Source organism: Martes martes (assembly GCF_963455335.1).
Source record: "Martes martes genome assembly, chromosome: 13".
Classification (NCBI taxonomy): domain Eukaryota; kingdom Metazoa; phylum Chordata; class Mammalia; order Carnivora; family Mustelidae; genus Martes; species Martes martes.
Genome location: NC_137901.1, coordinates 35,063,757 through 35,069,349, shown reverse-complemented (window position 1 = coordinate 35,069,349; position 5,593 = coordinate 35,063,757).

The following is a 5,593-nucleotide window of genomic DNA, read 5'->3' as shown; positions in this document are numbered from 1 at the left end:
GTCTTTATGCCAATACTGCACTGTTTTGATTACTATAGCTTTGTAGTACGTTTCAAACAGGGAAGTGTGAGACCTTAAATTTTGTTCTTTTTAAGATTGTATTGGCTGTTTGGGGTCCCTTGAGTTTGTGAGAGAATCTTAGGATGGATTTGACTATTTCTGCAAAAAACATCATTGTGATTTTGATAGGGATTATATTAAATCTGTAGATTGCTTTGGATAGTATGGACATCTTAACAATATTGTCTTCCCATCCGTGAATGCATCCAGTCCAGGATTTGTGCCTACTCTAATTTTTTTTATAAACTTGTAGTTTTCAATGTATAAGTCTTTTGCCTCGCTGGTTTAGTTTATTCCTAAATATTTTATACTTTCTGATGTTTTTATAAATGGAATTGTTTCCTTACTTTCTTTTTTGAATTGTTCATTGTTAGTGTATAGGAATGCAGTGGATTTTTGTGTGTCAGTTTTATATCCTATAACTTTACCAAATTTGTTTAGTAGTTTACTGTGTGTGTGTGGGGGGGGGATATTTAGGGTTTCTACTTAAATGGTTATTCTTAGAAACATTGTAACACGTATTTTCTATATGAATCCTCTATAATTCTTCAAGTGATTTTCTTATCTCTCACCTCCTTGACTTTCTTCCTGGTATCCACTTCTGCCCTTATTGGAGCCTTCTTTGTATCTAGTTATTCTACTTCTCTGTTTAATCAATTCCAGTGACTCTGATATCTTTCTGGTAACATCAGGTTAATGTCCCACTTCCTTTGGGGGACTTAGAAGGACTTCAGATCTGGCCCTGGTTCTAGAGACCCTGGACTATTCTAGGTCTTTGAACATGTTCTGCTTGCCTCAGGACCTTTGCACTGTTCCTTCTGCCTAAATGCCTACCATTTCCTCAACCCTATCTCTGGCTTATTCCATGTGTTAAAAACCTTTTTTGACGTGTTGTAGCTGGGTTAGGAGACCATGGTATATAGCCCCATATGAGACCTTGCACTTTATCCCATTTTATGTCCATATATTGTTTTGATTGTCTGTTTTTGTATGTCTCCCCAAGTAGACTGTGGTGTTTGCATACAGGGATTGTGATTTGCTCCTTAATGTATCTTTAGTGCTCAGCATAATTATATGCACAGAGAAGGTACTCAGGAAGGACACATGAGGCACAACTTTGGAGAGGAAATGTTCCATTCCCTGAGGGAAAGGAGCTAGCATGGGCTAGAAATCAAGGGAATTTGGTAAAGGCAGATCTCCCTTTCTATTAAAATGAAGGTAATTATAACTGCTTCTTAGCATCCACACAACCAAAACAAATTTCATGAAAAGAATGTTTATTGTGCATCTACTGCATTCCTCTTCCTGAGGGAACTCCACCAAAATGAAAGTGGAATGAAGTGAGAAGCAACATTCACCTGCAAATTGATTAGGGTAAAACATCCCCAGGAAGGATGCAAAGTGCCAAAAATATATATAGTATACAGTATACAAAGCATGCAATGCATAGTAAGGAGAGGAGATGAAAAGAACAAGCAAAGGTAGAAGTAGTTTGACAGTGTCAAGGGCAAGACTGGAACCCAGTGTTGTGGTGTCAGTGCCTCCAGTGACAGCTGCAGAGTTCATGGGGTTGGGCGCACACCACAGGAGACAGGAGTCCTGTGTGCGCTCCAGGGCTTTCTGTAGGAGGGGACCTATTGGGGAGAACAGACAACTGTCTTCACTGGCCCAGACTTTCAGTCTCTCAGTCATCACATGGACCAGAATCATCAGCATGGAATTATGACCAGAGCTTTAAGAAGGGGAGAGGATCGGAGCGCCTGGGGGCACATTCGGTTAAGTGTCCACCTCATGGTTTCGGCTCAGATTATGATCTCAGGGTTGGGGGATTGAGCCCTGTGTTGGGCTCCATGCTCAGCTCTCAGAGTCTGCTTGAGATTTCTTCTTCCTCTGCTCCTCCGCTTGCACACAAGCTCTCTCTCAAACAAACAAACAAATAAATAGAATCTTAAAAAGGGGAAAGGATGTAGTACTGTGTTCTGTTAGGCTGCTGGTGTGTGTGAGGCATGGAGCTGACCCTTGGAATGGCTGTCTCATTGCTTTCTCCCAGTAACCAGAAGATGCCGACCCCACCTGAGGGATGCATAAATGGAGGTTTGGAGGCTGGAGACTGGACCCCCTCCACAGCGAGAGTCATTCTTTGGGAAGGTTCCGTTGACCATATAAAACATTAGATGGATACTTAGGGACTTAATAACCAGTTTGGGTCCGGAGGCAATTTAAAAAAAAAAAAATGTTTTTTTGAAACTAGATAAAACTGTTGAAATTATAATTTCAAAGACTTCTTTCTCCTTATCATTAATATTTTAAAGTCAGGTGAGAAGTAGCTTCTGTCCCCCTGCTGCGTAGCGGTGCTTGGTTCAGCACTTCGAGAGCAGGAAGAAAAGAAGGGGAAGTGGTTTAGCTTTACAGGCCTATATGGGGGACTTATTTTCCCACAAGTTTTAAGGTTTGAGATGACTCAGGGTTTTGTTTCATTCCCAACTGGTACCCCTGGAGCCGAAGAGAGTGCCTAGGACATACTAGATACTCAATAACTATTTGTTGAATGAATCAATAACAAGTTCAGACACAAGTGACAGTTAGAATCTGTGTGAGATGATGTGTAATCCAGCTCCAGACATTTAGATGCCAAGGGCCATCCAAAAAGAAAATGATGGCTCACAGCTGCTGTTCCTGGACAAGATATGGGGCCACTGTTTGCTCTTCCTGGAGGTGGGCTTGGAGGTGGGTGCTGAAGGACAGACAAATGGCTAGGAGGAGGAGGGACACGTCCAGATGTGAGAGAGGCCTGAGCCAAGCACAGGGCGTGGAGAGGATGCTGAGTACAGACGAGCAGCTGAAGGTTCAAGAGGGGGAAAGAGCTGCCCAGGATGTGCTGCTTGGGAATGAGTGGATTTAAACCCAGGTGGTCTGGCTCAGTCCACAGTTCCTTGATGAATCTGGATGATGGGTGGGAGGAGGAAGTTTGCAAGGAGCAGTTCTAATAGCCGGGAGGACCTGTACGTTGGGTGGGTGTCCTCTGATTTACACATATATTCTGTCCGGGGAGGTCTTCTTACTGCTTCCCTTTTACCACTCAGGCAGTGGGGACAGTATTTACCTCGCCATTTCGAAGTAGGCAAGTATTAATGAGAGAGTCACTGAGGAATTCCTAGGTGGAAAAGTAGTGCACAAAGACAGAGCCTTTCTGTACCAGCGAGTGGTGAAAAATAAAGGGCATTTCAAAGAATATTATCATACAACTTGATTTTTGCATGGAGAATTCAGACAGACTGCTTTTGCAGACTTAAATAATCCCAGGATGAAAGGTACTATATAAATGCAAAGTATTATTATTATTATCCCATGGTAGAAAAGAAGGGCATTTCAAAGAATGTTTCAGTACAACACAATTTTATTTTGCACAGAGAGTTCAAGGGAAAAAGCTTTATTTTATAGACTTAAATAATATCGTTATGGAGCTACAGTAAAATAAATAATACAGATATGGTGTTAAAATAAATAATACAGTTAGGAGGCTTAAATAAATAATGGCAGAAAGAGAAGAGAAATTAAGAGTCCTGAGAGAAGGTGGGGGGAGACGCAATTTTGAATTGTAAGTGGTAGAGAATTGAAGTCCAGAAAGTCTTAAAATATTCAGGATGTATCTACACTGACCAAAAATATAGCATCAGACAGGTCACCATCAGGGAATTGATCTGACAGTGTTTTAATTTTGTTAAAATTTTTAATATTTTTTTAGTGATAGACTTTTTCCATTGTTTCAGTGGTTCTGAATGCAATACCAAAACTTTTGGCTGAAAATAAAAAATAATTAAGTTCACCACATTATGGTATTTATACAAAATGGTATCTGATAATATCCCTCCTCCCCTAATCCTTGCTCTTTAATCTGTTCCTCTCTTCCTTTGTTTAGTTACAGAAGAAACTACCTTATTTTCTACAGATTTCAGAGCTGCCCCTTTTGAAAAGCCTATCCAGTCCTATCCCCCCTAGGGTGGCCCTCTAACCGTCATCCTCATCAGTAGGTGTGGGATCTATCTACATTTTGTGGTTCTGGTGTCTCTTTGAGAGTCTGTATTCTCTTCTTTTTATGGAGACAAGGTTGATATGTTGTAGGCAGAACAACAAGACCTCTTCTTTAGCCATAAACTTGAGCTGGGAGGTTTTTCAGACTTGAGATCCTGAGAAGGAGCCTGAGCTGGGTGCTCTTGGGAAGGAGCTGCCATTAGCACCATGGCTGGTTCTGAGCTTGGGACAAGGACCACCAGAATTAGGCTCCTGCGGGTGGGAACCAGAAGGGGATCACAGAGCCACAGAACGCAAGGCCGTGGGGAAGTTCAAGGTTCAGGGTTCATGTTGCCAAGGAGGGCTTGGGATTCTGAATTCTCCAGGCTGTGATTCTCTTGTGATTAGGCTGTCTCACTGGATGGGTCTTCCTCAGTAAGCGGATAGTAAACTCCTATTTTCTCTTGTCTCTACCAGCTCATCCGGCTCAGGCCTAGGCATGGGGTAGGTAGGTAGTTGTTCAGTGGGAAATTGTGGATTTGAAGAGAAGCAGGAAGCTGTGCCTAGCAGTGGACTTGGGGGAGAATTAGTGGGGACGGAGGGAGCCCCAACCCCGCGCCTCCTGTCTCCAGATGCTACAGTGGCCTTTAGAGCGTCCTTCGTGGTCGGATGTCTACTTGGACAGCCCCACAGTGAGCGAGTCAGGAAGAGTCTTGGGGGCATTGTTTCCCCAGGAGTAAGGAGATGATGAGTTGGATGTGATGTTATGTAACTTTGAGAGGAAAGAAAAAACAAACAAAACAGAAAGGCAGGGAAAATATAAATAAGAAAGAGTGCAAAGTTTTATTGTCAACTGCTGCTGTCACCTCCTGGAACTACAGTCGTATCTAAGAAATATGTGACATACTAATAGGAAGTAATTTACCCAAGGATGTTTTTGTGCCTTGAATTGCCTTCCTTGCTCAGCTGTGGGAAGTTTGCGAGTGTCTATGCATGAGAGCCGGCGCGGAGCTGCAGAGACTTCCCAATTTGTGCACAATGTGACTTTTATAAGGCCATTAAACTCATCTCGGAAAAAAGTGCTCTGGAAAACAGTGATACATGGGATCTCAAGGAGCCCGTGAAGGCAGACAGAAATTGCAAAATGATGACCAAACTCTCTTGGCTAAAGTGACTTTGAGGTGGCTGCTGTTCCTCTGCTCACCTCCTGCCCACCCGTGATTTCTTCCTTTCTCTCTCTGCCTTGAGTTTGCTGATGGCTGGGCAGGCCTTCAACTGCACCATCTTTGACCCAGAGAGCACTGTCCTTTTTTCTTTCCGTGGTTGGGTGGACACTTTGTGACCTGAGGTTGGGGCCTGGGTGCACGACGCGTTAGCTCTTAGCCCAGAAACAGCCTAAGAGCCATTGTGACCTCAGGGCACTGGTGATGAAGGTCCGCGGGGGCTCTGAGGACGCCCCTCCTGGGGCCACACCAGCAGAGAGGGAAATGTGGGCATCCAGCCAGTCTGCTGAGGAGACCTT